This window comes from Tamandua tetradactyla, chromosome 5 (genome assembly GCF_023851605.1).
Source record: "Tamandua tetradactyla isolate mTamTet1 chromosome 5, mTamTet1.pri, whole genome shotgun sequence".
Lineage (NCBI taxonomy): Eukaryota > Metazoa > Chordata > Mammalia > Pilosa > Myrmecophagidae > Tamandua > Tamandua tetradactyla.
Window position 1 is genome coordinate 9,544,867 of NC_135331.1, and position 19,470 is coordinate 9,564,336.

Genomic DNA, 19,470 nt, shown 5'->3' on the forward strand with positions numbered 1-19,470 from the left:
GTAAATTTATTGACAAAAAAGGCTCAGGGGAATTTATAAAAGTGTAAATTTTTTGTCTGTTTTTTTAGTTGTTGCTTTAGGGAATGTGTGTGGGTGTAATAAGCTCTTGCTTCCTTAAATGTCCTTGAAAAATTCAGACATGTTCATTTCAATTGGGGATATTATTTCAGAATTTCTGGGTCTTTTAAATGATCAGCCTTGGGCCCATGCACTCCCTCTCGCTCCCCCCTCCCCCACAAATGATCAGCTTTAGATCTAGGAGAAAGAAGGAAATGTACCCTAGTTTCAGTTTTGGTAATAAGCAGGAAACATGACGTGTAAGGTGACATGCTGTGTATTCTAGAGCCTCTGCATATACAGCATAGTGACTGTATTTGCTGTTTTTTTGTTTGTTTATTTGTTTATTTTTAAAACCAAAGAGGCAGCATAGCATAATGCTTAAACACTTGAGTCCCATTTTTTCCCTGTTTGTTTTTTATTAATTTTTTAAAAAATGTAACAAATGCAAATATTCTTAAATTATAATCATTCCGTTCAATATATATAATCAGTAATTTGCAATATCAACATATAGTTGCATATTCATCATCATGATCATTTCTTAGAACATTTCAATCAATTCAGAAAAAGAAATAAAAAGACAACAGAAAAAAATTCATACATACCATATCCCTTACCCCTCCCTTTCATTGATCACTAGCATTTTGATCTAAATTTATTGTAACATTTGTTCCCCCCTATTATTTATTTTTATTCCATATGTTTTACTCGTCTGTTGATAAGGTAGATAAAAGGAGCATCAGACACAAGGTTTTCACAATCACACAGTCACATTGTTATTATACAATCATCTTCAAGAAACATGGCTACTGGAACACAGCTCTACATTTTCAGGCAATTCCCTCCAGCCTCTCCATTACATCTTGACTAACAAGGTGATATCTATTTAATGTGTAATAATACCCTCCAGGATGACCTCTTGACTCTGTATGGAATCTCTCAGCCATTGACACTTTATTTTGTCTCATTTAGCTCTTACCTCTTTTTGTCAAGAAGGGTTTATCAATCCCTTGATGCTGAGGATTTCTGTCCCACGTTGCCAGGAAGGTCCACACTCCTGGGAGTCATGTCCCATGTAGACAGGGGGAGGGCAGTGAGTTTGCTTGTTGGGTTGGCTGGAAAGAGAGGCCACATCTTTGCAACAAAACAGGTTCTCTTGTGGGTGATTCTTAGGCTTAATTTTAAGTAGGCTTGACTTATCCTTTGAGGGGTTAAGTTTCATATGAACAACCCCCAACATTGAGGGCTCAGCCTATTGCTTTGGTTGTCCCCACTGCTTGTGAGGATATCAGGAATTCTCCATATGGGGAAGTTGAATTTTCCCCCTTAGTTGCCATCCCCCCAAGGGGCCTTTGCAAATACTTATTTATTCATTGAGTCCCATTTTTGCCTCAGGCAGTTGTTGAACTTCTTAGTTTCCTCACCTTTAAAAGTGAAGTTAATATAATAGTACTAACTTCATAACATTGTGTGAGAATTAAATTAGATAATACATATAAAATTCTTAGCAAGTGCTTGGTCCGCAGTAAATACCAGTAACCTTTTTTCTCACTGTTGAAACTAAAGCACCATTTTTTTTTTTTTTTCCCTTTTTCTCTCTACTTTTTTATTGTAGGTTTTTTTTTTTCAACTTTTCTACAATGTGCATGTATTCTTTTTTTTTTTTAAGAAAAAAAGAAATTAACACAGCATTTAGAAATCATACCGTTCTACATATGCACTTAGTAATTCTTAACATCATCACATAGATGCATGATCATCGTTTCTTAGTACATTTGCATCGGTTTAGAGGAACTAGCAACACAACAGAAAAAGATATAAAATGTTAATATAAAGAAAAGAAATAAAAGTAGTAATAATAGTAAAAAACAACAACAACAAACAAACAAACAAGCAAACAAAAACAAAAAAAACCCTATAGCTCAGATGCAGCTTCATTCAGTGTTTTAACATGATTACTTTACAATTAGGTATTATTGTGCTGTCCATTTTTGAGTTTTTTGTATCTAGTCCTGTTGCACAGTCTGTATCCCTTCAGCTTCAATTACCCATTGTCTTACCCTGTTTCTAACTTCTGCTGAACTCTGTTACCAGTGACATATTTCAAGTTTATTCTCAAATGTCCGTTCACATCAGTGGGACCATACAGTATTTGTCCTTTAGTTTTTGGCTGGATTCACTCAGCATAATATTTTCTAGGTCCATCCATGTTATTACATGGTTCATAAGTTTATCTTGTCTTAAAGCTGCATAATATTCCATCGTATGTATATACCACAGTTTGTTTAGCCACTCTTCTGTTGATGGAGATTTTGGCTGTTTCCATCTCTTTGCAATTGTAAATAATGCTGCTATAAACATTGGTGTGCAAATGTCCGTTTGTGTCTTTGCCCTTAAGTCCTTTGAGTAGATACCCAGCAATGGTATTGCTGGGTCGTATGGCAATTCTATATTCAGCTTTTTGAGGAACCGCCAAACTGCCTTCCACAGTGGTTGCACCATTTGACATTCCCACCAACAGTGGATAAGTGTGCCTCTTTCTCCGCATCCTCTCCAGCACTTGTCATTTTCTGTTTTGTTGATAATGGCCATTCTGGTGGGTGTGAGATGATATCTCATTGTGGTTTTGATTTGCATTTCTCTAATGGCCAGGGACATTGAGCATCTCTTCATGTGCCTCTTGGCCATCCGTATTTCTTCTTCTGGTAGGTGTCTGTTCAAGTCTTTTTCCCATTTTGTAATTGGGTTGGCTGTCTTTTTGTTGTTGAGTTGGACAATCTCTTTATATATTCTGGATACTAGACCTTTATCTGATATGTCGTTTCCAAATATTGTCTCCCATTGTGTAGGCTGTCTTTCTACTTTCTTGATGAAGTTCTTTGATGCACAAAAGTGTTTAATTTTGAGGAGCTCCCATTTATTTCTTTCTTTCTTCAGTGCTCTTGCTTTAGGTTTAAGGTCCATAAAACCGCCTCCAGTTGTAAGATTCGTAAGATATCTCCCTACATTTTCCTCTAACTGTTTTATGGTCTTAGACCTAATGTTTAGATCTTTGATCCATTTTGAGTTAATTTTTGTATAAGGTGTGAGATACGGGTCTTCTTTCATTCTTTTACTTATGGATATCCAGTTCTCTAGGCACCATTTATTGAAGAGACTGTTCTGTCCCAGGTGAGTTGGCTTGACTGCCTTATCAAAGATCAAATGTCCATAGATGAGAGGGTCTATATCTGAGCACTCTATTCGATTCCATTGGTCGATATATCTATCTTTATGCCAATACCATGCTGTTTTGACCACTGTGGCTTCATAATATGCCTTAAAGTCCGGCATTGCGAGACCTCCAGCTTCGTTTTTTTTCCTCAAGATGTTTTTAGCAATTCGGGGCAACCTGCCCTTCCAGATAAATTTGCTTATTGGTTTTTCTATTTCTGAAAAATAAGTTGTTGGGATTTTGATTGGTATTGCATTGAATCTGTAGATGAGTTTAGGTAGGATTGACATCTTAATTATATTTAGTCTTCCAATCCATGAACACGGTATGCCCGTCCATCTATTTAGGTCTTCTGTGATTTCTTTTAGCAGTTTTTTGTAGTTTTCTTTATATAGGTTTTTTGTCTCTTTGGTTAAATTTATTCCTAGGTATTTTATTCTTTTAGTTGCGATTGTAAATGGGATTCGTTTCTTGATTTCCGCCTCAGCTTGTTCATTACTAGTGTATAGAAATGCTACAGATTTTTGAATGTTGATCTTGTAGCCTGCTACTTTGCTGTACTCATTTATTAGCTCTAGTAATTTTGTTGTGGATTTTTCTGGGTTTTCTACGTATAGTATCATATCGTCTGCAAACAGTGATAGTTTTACTTCTTCCTTTCCAATTTTGATACCTTGTATTTCTTTTTCTTGCCTAATTGCTCTGGCTAGAACTTCCAACACAATGTTGAATAATAGTGGTGATAGTGGACATCCTTGTCTTGTTCCTGATCTTAGGGGGAAAGTTTTCAATTTTTCCCCATTGAGGATGATATTAGCTGTGGGTTTTTCATATATTCCCTCTATCATTTTAAGGAAGTTCCCTTGTATTCCTATCTTTTGAAGTGTTTTCAACAGGAAAGGATGTTGAATCTTGTCAAATGCCTTCTCTGCATCAATTGAGATGATCATGTGATTTTTCTGCTTTGATTTGTTGATATGGTGTATTACATTAATTGATTTTCTTATGTTGAACCATCCTTGCATACCTGGGATGAATCCTACTTGGTCATGATGTATAATTCTTTTAATGTGTTGTTGGATACGATTTGCTAGAATTTTATTGAGGATTTTTGCATCTATGTTCATTAGAGAGATTGGTCTGTAGTTTTCTTTTTTTGTAATATCTTTGCCTGGTTTTGGTATGAGGGTGATGTTGGCTTCATAGAATGAATTAGGTAGTTTTCCCTCCACTTCGATTATGTTGAAGAGTTTGAGGAGAGTAGGTACTAATTCTTTCTGGAATGTTTGATAGAATTCACATGTGAAGCCGTCTGGTCCTGGACTTTTCTTTTTAGGGAGCTTTTGAATAACTAATTCAATCTCTTTACTTGTGATTGGTTTGTTGAGGTCGTCTATTTCTTCTTGAGTCAAAGTTGGTTGTTCATGTCTTTCCAGGAACCCGTCCATTTCATCTAAATTGTTGTATTTATTAGCGTAAAGTTGTTCATAGTATCCTGTTATTACCTCCTTTATTTCTGTGAGGTCAGTAGTTATGTCTCCTCTTCCATTTCTAATCTTATTTATTTGCATCCTCTCTCTTTTTCTTTTTGTCAATCTTGCTAAGGGCCCATCAATCTTGTTGATTTTCTCATAGAACCAACTTCTGGTCTTATTGATTTTCTCTATTGTTTTCATGTTTTCAATTTCATTTATTTCTGCTCTAATCTTTGTTATTTCTTTCCTTTTGCTTGCTTTGGGATTAGTTTGCTGTTCTTTCTCCAGTTCTTCCAAGTGGACAGTTAATTCCTGCATTTTTGCCTTTTCTTCTTTTCTGATAAAGGCATTTAGGGCAATAAATTTCCCTCTTAGCACTGCCTTTGCTGCGTCCCATAAGTTTTGATATGATGTGTCTTCATTTTCATTTGCCTCTAGGTATTTACTAATTTCTCTTGCAATTTCTTCTTTGACCCACTTGTTGTTTAAGAGTGTGTTGTTGAGCCTCCATGTATTTATGAATTTTCTGGCACTCCTCCTATTATTGATTTCCAACTTCATTCCTTTATGATCCGAGAAAGTGTTGTGTATGATTTCAATCTTTTTAAATTTGTTAAGACTTGCTTTGTGACCCAGCATATGGTCTATCTTTGAGAATGATCCATGAGCACTTGAAAAAAAGGTGTATCCTGCTGTTGTGGGATGTAATGTCCTATAAATGTCTGTTAAGTCAAGCTCATTTATAGTAATATTCAGGTTCTCTATTTCTTTATTGATCCTCTGTCTAGATGTTCTGTCCATTGATGAGAGTGGTGAATTGAAGTCTCCAACTATTATGGTATATGTGTCTATTTCCCTTTTCAGTGTTTGCAGTGTATTCCTCACGTATTTTGGGGCATTCTGGTTCGGTGCGTAAATATTTATGATTGTTATGTCTTCTTGCTTAATTGTTCCTTTTAATAGTATATAGTGTCCTTCTTTGTCTCTTTTAACTGTTTTACATTTGAAGTCTAACATGTTGGATATTAGTATAGCCACTCCTGCTCTTTTCTGGTTGTTATTTGCATGAAATATCTTTTCCCAACCTTTCACTTTCAACCTATATTTATCTTTGTGTCTAAGATGTGTTTCCTGTAGACAGCATATAGAAGGATCCTGTTTTTTAATCCATTCTGCCAGTCTATGTCTTTTGATTGGGGAATTCAGTCCATTAACATTTAGAGTTATTACAGTTTGGATAATATTTTCCTCTACCATTTTGGCTTTTGTATTATATATATCATATCTGACTTTCCTTCTTTCTACACTTTTCTCCATGCCTCTCTCTTCTGTCTTTTCATATCTGACTCTAGTGCTCCCTTTAGTATTTCTTGTAGAGCTGGTCTCTTGGTCACAAATTCTCTCAGTGACTTTTTGTCTGAGAATGGTTTAATTTCTCCCTCATTTTTGAAGGACAATTTTGCTGGATATAGGAGTCTTGGCTGGCAGTTTTTCTCTTTTAGTAACTTAAATATATCATCCCACTGTCTTCTAGCTTCCATGGTTTCTGCTGAGAAATCTACACATAGTCTTATTGGGTTTCCCTTGTATGTGACAGATTGTTTTTCTCTCGCTGCTTTCAAGATCCTCTCTTTCTCTTTGACCTCTGACATTCTAACTAGTAAGTGTCTTGGGGAACGCCTATTTGTGTCTAATCTCTTTGGGGTGCGCTGCACTTCTTGGATCTGTAATTTTAGGTCTTTCATAAGAGTTGGGAAATTTTCAGTGATAATTTCTTCCATTAGTTTTTCTCCTCCTTTTCCCTTCTCTTCTCCTTCTGGGACACCCACTACACGTATATTTGTACGGTTCACATTGTCCTTGAGTTCCCTGATACCTTGTTCAAATTTTTCCATTCTTTTCCGGATAGTTTCTGTTTCTTTTTGGAATTCAGATGTTTCATCCTCCAAATCACTAATTCTATCTTCTGTCTCTTTAAATCTGTCATTGTACGTATCCACTGTTTTTTCCATCTTTTCTACTTTATCTTTCACTTCTATAAGTTCTGTGATTTGTTTTTTCAGTTTTTCTATTTCTTCTTTATGTTCAGCCCATGTCTTCTTCATGTCCTCCCTCAATTTATCGATTTCGTTTTTGAAGAGGTTTTCCATTTCTGTTCGGATATTCAGCATTAGTTGTTTCAGCTCCTGTATCTCATTTGAACTATTGGTTTCTTCGTTTGACTGGGCCATATGTTCAATTTTCTGAGCGTGATCCGTTATCTTCTGCTGGCGTCTGGGCATTTAGTCAGATTTCCCTGGGTGTTCGACCCCACAGGTTGAAAGATTTTTCTGTGCAATCTCCGGGTTCTGTTTTTCTTATCCTGCCCAGTAGGTGGCGCTCGTGGCACACGTTTGTCTATGGGTTCCACCAGTGAAAGTTGTTGTGGGTCCTTAAACTCTGGAAAATTCTCGCTGTAGGGGAGGTTCGGCAGCCAAAGCGTCTTGGAAGAATGCCAGCCGGCCTGGGGTTCCGAATGCAGGGAGGGTCGCCGGCCGCCGCAGCACGGGAGAGCGTCCGTCCGAATTAGCTAGTCGGCCCGGGACGCCAAGCGTGGCGGGAGGGCGCCAGCTGTCGCAGCCCAGGAGAGTGCACTGTTCCCAGCTGGACGGGGGAGTCACATGTTTGGAAGGGATCCCCCGGTCACTGTTCTTCGCAGTCTGGGGATTTCCGACCCAACTATCTCAGTTGGTCCGGGGGGCCTCGCGTGGTGGGGGCACCAGCCGCCGCGCCCTAAGGGGACCGCCTGTCCAATTCTACCAGCTGGCCTGGGAAGGTGGAAGGGAGGGACTCCGGTCGCTTGCCGTCCCACCCAGGAAAGCCCGTGCCCCTTGGTGATCTCACCGGAGCTGGTTCTCCCAGATAGTCAGCCGTTCCAGGATGGGGTACGCCGTCCCTTTGATCTCCCTCGTGGCTCCGGGAGCTGCTCTGTATTATCTCCACTCCCCCAGTAGCTGTTCTGGAGGAGGAAAGGTAAGGGCGGCAAGGCTGTCGAGGCTGGTGGCGGAGGAGCCGGTGAAGGCGGGGGAAGAGGGCACCGTGCTGGTTGGAGAGCCGCCGGAGCAGGAGGGGGAAGAGGGGGGAGAAGGAGGGCGGGCGGTTCGGCTGCTGCGGGGCGTGGGCGCCGCGGGGCGTGGGCGCCGCGCGGCGGGCCGGCGGAGAAAGAGTAAAGCACCATTTTGATGAAAATTTAAAGTTTTACTATTTTACTCTGTTCAGTACTTTAATCAGTTCAATTCAAGGCATAAAGTTTGTCAGAAACCTTTAACCTAGTTTGTTCTATATCTCTCCAGCAACTATAGAATTCCATAGGGAAAAAAAAATTCCATAGGGCCTCATGAGTTCCAATGATATTATAGAAAAACAAGAGTGACTGTTAGCATTTAGAGTATATCATTTAATGTTCTGGCAATGTTTGTGGGGAACCCCATGTAATTGATAAGGAAACTGAGTCTCTGAGAAGTGAAGTCACTCGCCCAAGGTCTCACAGCTGTGTTGAATGTATCTAGAATTTAAATTTTGATGTTTTTACTCCAGAGCCTGTCCTGTGGAATTGATGAGTGTTAGTATAATTTTAAAATCAAAATATTCTTTGTAATTTTTTTGGGTTACAAATAAACTTAAGCCCAGAGAAAGGAAGTCATTTAGTGACCCACAGTTCTATAGAACATATGGCAGATTCTAGGAACTCCCACTCTCATAGCTTCATAAATCCCATAGCTTCCATATACCTGTGGGAGCCCTTTAAAAGCTGTTACCTTCTAGGGATTCTTTGTGGACCCCAGAGTTTCAAGACCAATAGGTTCCCTCTTCCAATTAAAATAATCCTGAATTTCAAAGAATAATGCTTCAGAATTTAGAGCATTCACAAGCAGTGTTTGTGCTATGTGGCTTAACCTTGAACTTGTTTATTTTGCTAATACTAATTTGCTGAATCAATTTTGAATTTGGCACAACTGCTCTGAAAGGTTTAGGAAGTGAAAGGGTGAGAAAGACGAAAGATAGACCAGGAAATTTAAAGTGTCTGGGGGGTATTTCTGTGCTTCCAGGCAGAACTCACCAAACCCAAGATGGAGGGAGGTGAGTGCACACGCAGGCTTCAGCACTGGCAGCTTTTAAGGATGGAGGTCAGGTGACGTCCGGAAGGGGCAGTTCATTAATTCCAGAAGTCAGGTTGGGAGGGGCGACACAGTCTCCACAGCTCCAGTTGCAGTGCCCTTCCCCGTTCCTCCGACCTAACATGCTCTTTCATTGCAACATGGATTTTTTGTTTACCACCCCCTGTGCAGTTTTTTTGTGTGTGTATCTCTTACTACAAATAAATTTCTAGAAGTAGAATTACTAGGTTAAAATTTTTTTAAGACTTTTGTTACTTATTTGTCTGGTTAGCTTTCATTAAATCAGAGACTTGTTTCCTTGGCGCAGGACTGCTATATAGATTAGATTTTAGGTTATATGCAATGCCATTTTACATGCTAAACTGTAAATGGCTTCTAGCCCATTTGAGAAAGCATATGCACACTTTCAAAGCAGAAAATTCTTACTTCCCACCAACCAAGCTGAGAAACAGTTGATTAAAATGTAGTCATGTGGTGTGCTGCCTGGACACTAAAAGATGGAAAATGACATGACCGGTGGTTCAGTTTATTACAAACAGCTTCCATAAGGAAGTAAGAATTAAAGTGAACCTGAAGAAGAGGAGGAATTGAACAGGCAGAAGAAAGTGGTGATGGTATGAGGGAACATTGTAGCAGAGGGAGTAGTAGGGACAAACTCCCTTAAGGTGGGAGGAAGTTAGCACGTTTGAGGAAGAGGCCTGTGCCACTCCCCAAATTCATGAATTGAGACTCATTAAGTAGGTGGGGTCTGCAGGGACTGGTGACAAAAGATAGGTTGTATTAAAGATTTTGATTTTGACCTTTAGAGCAAGGAGAGGGATGTGATTGGGTTTGTAGTTTGAAAAAAATCCCTGCTATGTAGAGAATGAATTGGAGATGGGTAAGAATGGATTTGGGGTTACCACTCTTTTAAGAGATTGGATTGTGAAGGAGAGTAGAGTGATCAGGCTGATGCTGAATCTAAAGTATATGTTTTTCCTTTTAAGATACCAGAGTCCAAAGGGTTTATATCCTCACTAAAATGATCTAGATTAGAGACACAGGTTGAAGGTGCAGTAGAGAGAAAGGATTACTTGTGAATTGAGGCTCCTGGGGAAATGGCAAGGGGGTGGCACCCTAAGCATACACAGCAGGAGGGATTGACTGGCCTTTGGTTGAGGAAGAATTTAAATTAATTTGAATCTTGCAGAGTCTTAAGTTTTATGAGGTGTTACTGAAAGCAATACAATTATTTACTTCCTTTGATTAGTATTTCTAGAAGAAATTACAGAAGTATCTTAGAATCACAGTATTTTAGAGCTGGAAAGGGTCTTTTGAGATCCATTTTATTTGTAATGCTGAGACCTATAAAGGGAAAAAGTGCCTTGACTCTGACAGGTCAGATAGCTTGTAACTCATATCACTTTGTCTTCTTTTCTCCAGTTCCTGTTTGTTTGCCCTTTTTCTGTATAGTATAACATATATACAAAGCAAAGAATTAAAAAAGCAATAGTTTTTAAAAAATATTTACATTTTTAAAAATTTTAATTAATAAAACTAATCAACATACAATATGAACATTCTTTTTTTCTATCACATAGTTGTATATTCATCATGATCATTTCTTAGAACATTTGCATCAATTCAGAAAAAGAAATTAAAAAGAAAAAAGAAAAAAATTCATACATACCATACTCCTTATCCCTCCCTTTCATTGAACACTAGCATTTCAATCTACTAAATTTATTTTAACATTTGTTCCCCCTATTATTTATTTATATAACAGTTGTGGTAGTTAGGTTCAGGTGACAGCTTGGCTAGGTGAAGGTGCCTAGTTCTATTGCTGTGGACATGAGCCAATGGCATGTGAACCTCATCTGTTGCTGACTACATCTGCAGTCATCTAGGAGATGTGCCTGCTGCAGTGAATGATATTTGATTTAATTGGCTGGTGCTTAACTGAGAGAGCTCAACGTAGCACAGCAAAATCAGCTCAGCATACCTCATCTCAGCACTCGCAGCTCAGTACAGGCCTTTGGAGATGCAGAAAGGAATCACCTCAAGGAAAGGTGTTGGAACCCAGAGGTTTGGAGAGAAGACCGGCAGAGATCACCTTGTGCCTTCCCACATAAGAAAGAACCTCAGTTGAAAGGTAGCTGCCTTTCCTCTGAAGAACTATATGTTAAATCAATAAATCCCCTTTTACTGAAACCCAATCTGTCTCTGGTGTGTTGCATTCTGGCAGCTAGCAAACTAGAACAGATTTGGTACCAGGAGTGGGGTGCTGCTGCAATTTGCAAATACCAGATATATTGGAACATTTTTTTTGGATGGATAAGGGGAAGATTTTGGAGGAACTGAGAAGAATGATGGAGAAGTCCTGGAGTGCTTGAAGAGACTGTTGATGTAAATGGAACCACTGCTAGTCTGTACAGAGGAGTCACAAAAGGGACAAATTGGAGTTTGCAGAGTGAGAACCATGGAAGCTCAGGTCTGAAGCCAAGAAACCTCGGCCAGGATAGTGGACCCACCCATATACATGGAGAGGGTGAATTTGCCCTGAATGTAGAGGCTGTCTCCCACCTCATTGCAGTGGAAGAGCTGTGCCACCTCAGACCTTGGAGAAGGTATAGCATGCTCTTTGAGGACTGGGGAGAGACTGGCTGCCACCACATGGAGGGTTTGAGCATGTGCCCCAGAAATGGCAGAGACCCCAGGTGTGGCCGTAATGCTTGGAGAGGGTGGAGCCGAGAAAAAAGTGGTCTCCTCAATGTTCCCTGAGGTTGATTCAGAAAGAGGCAGGCCACTGCATATGCCCTTGGAAAGGGTGGGCCTGCCACTTTCTAAAGCTGAAGGATAAATGACTTTCAGTCTTTGAAATATAATCGTGTTTGCCATGCAGGTTTTCCTTCCAATTTCTCCCTATAGATCCTGTGACTGTTCCTCCTTTGCATATTGGCACCAGATAACTTGTTTTGAAATTCATAGGTCCACAGCCAGAAGAGAATTTTTTACACTTTAATATTGTTTAAGGTGATGCATGTAATTGCCAAGTTGACAAGGGGTGGGCATATTGTAGTTAGGTTCAGGTGTTATCTTGGCTAGGTGAAGGTGCCTAGTTCTATTGCTGTGGACATGAGCCAATGGCATGTGAACCTCATCTGTTTCTGATTGCATCTTCAGTTGGCTAGGAGGTGTGCCTGCTGCAATGAATGATGTTTGATTTAATTGGCTGGTGCTTAAATGAGAGAACTCAACATAGCACAGCAAAAGCAGCTCAGCATACCTAGTCTCAGCCCTCGCAGCTCAGTCCAGGCCTTTTGAGATTCAGAAAGGAATCCCCCCGGGGAAAGGTGTTGGAACCCAGAGGCTTGGAGAGAATGCCAGCAGAGATAACCCTTTGCCTTCCCACGTAAAAAAGAACCTCTGTTGAAAGTTAGCTGCCTTTCCTCTGAAGAACTATATGTTAAGTCAATAAATCCTCTTTTACTGAAACCCAGTCCGTCTCTGGTGTGTTACATTCTGGCAGCTAGCGAACTAGAATATAAATGTTTTAAAATTTATAAAGACCTGTTTTATGCCCCAGCATATGCTCTATCCTGGAGAATGTTCCACGAGCACTAGAGAAGAATGTATATCCTTGTGCTTTGGGGTACAATGACCTGTCTGTTAGGTCTGATTCATTTATCAGGTTATTTAACTTCTCTATTTCCTTGTTGATCTTCTGTCTGGTTGTTCTATCTATAGAGGACAGTGGTGTATTGAAGTCTCCTACTATTATTGCTGAACATCTATCACTCCCTTCAGTTTTGCCAGTGTCTGTCTCATGTACATTGGAGCTCCTTGATTGGGAGCTTAAACATTTATGATTGTTATATCTTCTTGGTGAATTGGCCCTTTAATTAGTATAGAGTGTGCTTCTTTATCCCTTATGCTGTCTTTATATTTAAAGTCTGTTTTGTCAGATATTAGTATACGTCCTCCTGCTTTCTTTTGGTTACAGCTTGCATGGAACACCTTTTTCCATCCTTTCACTTTCACCTATTTGTATCCTTGTGTCTAAGATGAGTCTCTTGTAAGTAGCATATAGCTGGATTATGTTTCTTAATCCATTCTGCCAATCTGTATCTTTTAATTGGTAAATTTAGTCCATTAACATTCAAAGTTATTACTGAAAATACATTTCTTGAATCCACCATCTTACCTTTTTTATTTTATTTATCAGACCTATATATTATTTTCCCTCTTTCTCTTTGCATTCTTTAAACTACTCTTTGTAGTACACTTCAATTCTGTGCCCTTCTCCAGACCTCCCTCTCCTGTCTTTTTTTTTTTCAGCCAGCAGAACTCCTTTTAGTATTTCTTGTAGGGCCAGTCTCTTCTTTTAGGATTTATTTGTCTGTGAAAACTTTAATCTCTTCCTCAGTTTTGAAGGATAATTTGGCTGGGTACAGAATTCTTGGCTGGAAGTTTTTCTCTTTCAGGATCTTGAATATATCATATGATTACCTTCTTGCCTCCAGTGTGCTAATTGAGTAGTTTAAACTCAATCTTATTTGGTCTCCCTTGTATGTATTAGATTGTTTTTCTGTTGCCCCTTTACGGATTTTCTGCTTCTCTTCAACATTTGACAGACTGATTAGTACCTGCCTTGGGAAAGGCCTATTTGGATTTGTTCTGTTTGGAGTTCGTTGGACTTCTTTGACTTGTATATTTATGTCGTTTTTGAGAGTTGAAAAGTTTTCCCCCATTATGGCCTCGACTACTCTTCCTAGTGCCTTACTGCTCTCTTTTCCTTCTGGGACACCAGTGATTCTTATATTTGTGCGCTTTGTTTTGTCGATCATTTCCCCGAGTTCCCATTCAATTTTTTCCATCTTTTTTGCTATCTGCTGTTTAGAGTCTTCAAAGTCAGTTATCCTGTCCTCTAGTTCACGTATTCTTTCTTCTGTCTCTTCAAATCTGGTGTTGTATGCCTCTGGTATGTTTTTTATTTGGTCAACAGTCTTTAAACTACGTGATTTCCACCATTTTTCTATTTATTCTTTCAAATTCCTCTTTATGCTCTTCTCCTGTCTTCTTGATCTCCTTTATATCATTTGCTGTCCCACTTATTTTATTAAGTAGACTTGTATGAACGTCTTTGATTAGTTGTTCCAAAGTCTGTGTCACCTCTGGTGTTTTAATCTGGCCATTAGACAGGGCTATATCTGTCTGCATTGTGATATGCTTAGTGATCTTCTGCTGTCTTCGTGGCATATAACTATCTTGATTGATTTACTTTGGGAGTTGATTTCTTTCAGTAGTCTAAGGCCTTGTGTTTGCGGAATGGTTGTATAGCAGGGAGCAGAGCACGGGGTGGAGCACTCAGTGTGGTGATTTTCTTCAGAGCAGGTATAAGTACAGGTTGGGGATGTTAAGCTGATGCTGGTGAACATGGGTGCCCAGCAACCAGGGAGGATGTGGCTGTATGGGTGCACCAGTCTGGGGGGTGTAACTCTGGTGTTTGCTGGTCTAAGGCAAGGGGTCCTTTGTGTGCATATGTAGAGCTGTGGCAGCAGATTAACATTACACCTTCGTGAATTGGGGGCCGATGTGACCCAGCTGCACAGGTCAGCACTTTCTCAGAGCTGGGAAGTGTGGCTGAGGGCTGTGCACATGCGCGGTTCTAGGACTGCTGTTAAGTGCGGTTCCCAGAGCTGAATGATGTGATTGGGGGCCCATGCACAGGCCTGGAAGTGCTGTAAATGGATGCACAGAGCTCGGGGGGGGTGGGGGGTGGAGTGAGACTGTACAACACTATGGGCAGAGGCAGGGTAGCCTAGTGCTCGCAGCCTGTATGCACTGGCAACAGCCTACAGAGAACAGGGAGGGGGAAGTAGTGCTTGGCAGGAGTACAAGAGAGGTGGGTTGGGCTGCACTTGGGGTGGGGGTGGGGAGCAGGTACGTGTACTGGGGGCTGGTGGGGTGGGGGTGCCTGGAGTGCGGGAAATCAGAGAGGGTGATGGGGTTTAGGTGTGTGGTGTGTGTGGTGAGTCACCAGTCACGGGGCTGCGCTGGTGAGGGTAGTGTGCCCAAGGAAGTGGCTTACTTCCTTGTCCCCGGCTCTTATCCTTGCACTCCCCCGGGCTCCACGCCTCTGCGCCAGGCCCCAGCTTTTTGCCTCTCAGTTCCTTGGACTCTGCAACCAGGGCTGTCCTCTGTGGTACAAAAGGCTCTCCCAGGTCAGCCACACTTCTGAATTGCCACCTCAGTTGCCCTCCTGTCCCTTCCCTAACTTTTCCGTGGAGCAGGGCTAATCTCAGGCTATTCTATTCAGCCATCTTCCCAGAAGATCTATTCTGCCTTTTTTTGTTTTATTTTGTTTTTCACTTTAACATGCTGCCCTGTTTAATCTTTGACTTAGAAATATAAAATATTTTTATTTCAAAATTACTTAATTTGAAGCAATTAAATTTAGAAATCTAAAATATTTTGCTGGATTTTCCTAATTCATAAAAAATCCTGTTGTTTGTTAAATGCTAACATTTTACCATATGACCATTGGTATGTGAGGATTGGTCCACAGTTTTCCCAGTCTGGCCCCAGGGGCTGGTGTTATGGTTCCTGCTGCTGCTGAGACATACACATGGGGCAGGAGATCAGCCTGCCTTCTCCATACTCTGTGGTGCTCTGTACCTTCTGTTCCTCCTCTCCTTGCAGGCAGTGCAGGGAGGGGGTTTCTGTAGTAGGTTTGTGCTTGGCCAGATGGCCTCTATGAGATAAAAATGGGAGCCCCTGAGGCATGATGGTGTTGGGTACTCACGGCTTGAGGAGAGCAGTCAGTGCTTGGAGAAGCTTCCTCTCATCAATTCTCCCTCTGACTCTAGCTCACAGTCATCAGTAGGAAATGGGAATGGCAGGAATTATGGGAGATATTTTTATGGAAAATATTGTGGATTTGATGCCTAAAGAATTACTGTAAAGAGAGTTGTGCTGATTTTGGTAATAACGGGAGACTCAAGGAGGGTCAGAAGAGTTGCTTTAACAAATCCATCTGTATCCTTATCACCTCTATATGGCCTGTTTTTCTATTTGTTCTCATAAATATTACATGGATCTTCTCAGTTTAGTTGAAGATTGCTTTGGTCTTGTGGTGAGATTCTTTGGTTTGATGCTGTGGTTTGTTTGAATCTTGGAGAGATTCCTATTTCCAGATTGGGATCCCTGGGGTAACTAATTATTTCAGTGGTCTTGCTGTTTTCCTGAACCTCTTAGCATTTTTGGGTATATTTGATTGCTATTTCTAAGATGTGATTTCAGGTTCTTAAGAAATTTGACAGACTTTCAACTGTTCTTTCTCAACATGTTTCTTTCCATGCCTGGAACTGTATGTTCTTTGCTGAATTCTTAGCTTGTGACCATATAAGAGAAGGTGTACTTTTCAGCCTTTTTATTTTTAATGTGACAAGTTCTATCTTGTTACGAGCTGCTCACAGTGCTCTTCCACTAAACATCTTGCACCATTTTTTTTTCTTATTCGCACACTTCTTACATAAATCTTTTGAGCCTGGGAAAAGGAAAAACCTTCCTGAAACTTAAAAAGTATCTTTAGTGGTTCAGTGGTAGAATGCTCGCCTTCAATGTGGGAGACCTGGGTTTGATTCCTGGACCATGCACCCCCCCCAAAAAAAATTTATATATATATCTTTATTCACAAACATAGGTATAGAAAAGGCACAAAAGTGCACAGCTTGATGAATTTTTACAAAATGAACACATCCATATTACTTGCATTTCGATAAAGAAATAGAACATTACCACAGCCCAGGAGCACCCCCATCACCTGCCTCAGCACCCCTCCACCTCAGGGGAGCACCTGTCCTGACTTTGTACTCTAACATACATTTGGCTTATATCTGAGCCTTAAATAACTATGGTTCATTCAGTGTGTACTTTTTGGGTCTTTCTTCATTTGTTCAACATGTTGTTTCTGAGATGTATCCATAGCATGTAAATTTAAAATATACACACCCAGTGGATTATATTACATGTACCATTTCACAGTATACTTTTTTATACTTTTGGGCATTTCTATGCTAGTAAATGTAGCTCTTCATTGAAAAAAAAAAACAACTGCTGATTGTAATTACACCGTTTGGATTTTCTGTCCTTAATTTAATCATTCTTATCGATAGACATTTAGGTTGTTCTCATTTTTTTTTTTCCCTAGAAATGAAATTTTGAAGTCAGAAGGCATACACATTTAGAATTGTAATGGATACTGCCAGATTGTTATCCAAAAAGCCCTCTGGGTTGGGGGTTTCTTGGATTCTTTTTTGGTGGGGGCGGGTCTTGCTCTGGGGAAGCTGTCCTTTACAAGGGGCTCCATGTGCCTTGATTGCTGGTATGGTAGTTATTACCAATAAAGGTCAGCTATTTTTATTATCCAAAGTTGACAAGACCCCTGATGTTTACATTATGTAAAAGCCTCTTCTGAAGACCTTGGCTGAATGTTGAGATTTCTAGCACATTAGATTATATTTGGCAGAATTCATTTGTAATGAGGATTGCTGCAGATTTGAATTAATTTTTCTGATTTTGGTTTTGATTTTTTTCATTTTCAATTTCCAGAAGTTCCAAGTCTCATTCAACACAATCTTGTAGGATTGACACACAGAGAACCTCAAACTGCAGATTAGAAGCTGTATCTGGCAGCTTCCTTCGTATTTATGCATGGCCAGATTCAGGAGAGTTAAATCATAACAGTTCATGGTTGGTTTCAGCATTCTTCCTGCTTTATTACTTTTTAGTTGTGAGACAGTAGAATAGAAAGTGTACTTTTCAGGTTGTACTTCTGAGGCTGGAAAACACTTAAATTGCCCATCTGGTACCCTACCATTTTCTCTTCATTCCTCTTGCCACTGTGCTGGCTTTGGTAAGGCCATCATCTCCTTGCCGCCAGCCTTGTCTCTCCTCAGTTCTACTCTTCACCCCATCACAAAGTGATCCACTTAAAAATGTAGATCTAATTATGTTTTTCCCCTGCTTAAAACCCTTTAGTGGTGCTCTGCCTGCCTAGAGATATATGGATAATTTTTTTACAGGGTTCAATAATTAGGCAATGGCTGATTAGTGTGAAGTTAGATTTCCATTTGCAAATCTGAGCCTGTATCTCAACCCCAAATGTACCAAAGCTAGTGTCTCTCCAGCCTTGAAAACCTTACACAGGGTTCTGAGGCCCAGGGGGTTTCAGGGTTGAAGAGGCAGCCCACACCGCTGTAATGCGTTTTGGGTCTTGAAGAGAGGGAAGTTTGACTACTACCCAGGCCTGAGTGCTAATATTTACTACTTCCGTGAATTCTGTAGGCATAATTATGGAAGTATTTTGAGCCTGAAATGCTTTGTAGCTGATGACCACTTATAGATTAGAAAAGCAAACTTTGCTGGTATAGTTTAGGTCAAATGGGTGCTTTTTGATCTTAGTCCCTCTTGTGTTTGAATGTTCTGTACTTTATCAACCCCTATCCTAGTAGAGGTGGATTTTATTTGTTGTTGTTGTTTTTCTTTTTTCTATTACATTTTTGAACATTGTGTGTGTGTGTATATATATATATATATATTCTTTACAATTTTATATTCACACACTATACAAACCATCAAAAGTATACAACCAAAGTATACAATCAGTGGGTCACTATATCATCTTATTGTTGTGTACACATCACTGTAATCAATTTTAGAACATTTTCATTACTCCAAAAAAGAATAAAAAAAAATAAAACCTAAATCCTCCCATATCCTTATTACCCCCATTGTTGACCTGTACAATGGGTGTAGTACATTTAGAATTTATTTTTTTAAGTGAAATATTTGTGGAATTCTGGTAATATATTTGCCTAAACTGTCTAGTTTGAAAACCACAAGTAAAGAATATTTCCTATCTGGGTTTTGTTTGTTTGTTTGTTTGTTTTTTAACATGGCCAGGCACCAGGAACCGAACCCGGGTCTCCAGCATGGCAGGCGAGAAGTCTGCCACTGAGCCACTGTTGCCCGCCCTCCTATTTGGGTTTTGTTTGATTAATTGATGTTTTGAAGAACTTGATCAAAGAATATTTGGAATACTGGTTAGAAACATATAGAGATTAAGAGAAATATGTAGAAATCTCCATTGCAGATTCTCAGGGATTTGGTACTGGATTTGTTTGCCTTATTCCTAGTTTCCAAGTAATACTTACCAGGAGGCATTTATTTAATATACATCATGCATAGTATGGTTAGCTGCTATATTTTGGCATATTTCTTGTGGTAGTACTATAGAAATGTTGTGAATACTATGGTGAAATATTTGAGTTAATCTGGGTGGTTGGGCACACTAGTATCCTATGCATTTTTGTGTATCTTTTATTTAAGAAAATAAAAGGATGCTGTGTACCAACTAGGTGGCATTTCAATTTTCTCTACTGCCAGGTCTTTCAGGAATCCCGTTCTTGCTGGTATAACATACATCCTTTTTTTTTTAAATCCCCAGCTAAAATATTTTATTTTTTAAACAGCTTTATTGAGTACAGTTTATGTATCTATTATAAGTGTACAATTCCATGAT

At 39.7% G+C, this 19,470-nt stretch overlaps 1 protein-coding gene across 4 annotated transcripts in view; it reads left to right on the forward strand.

Annotated features, from left to right (window-relative positions):
• The window catches only part of CLIP1 (CAP-Gly domain containing linker protein 1), a 124,631-nt gene that overhangs the window by 3,115 nt on the left and 102,046 nt on the right, over positions 1-19,470 (forward strand). The window lies entirely within an intron of this gene.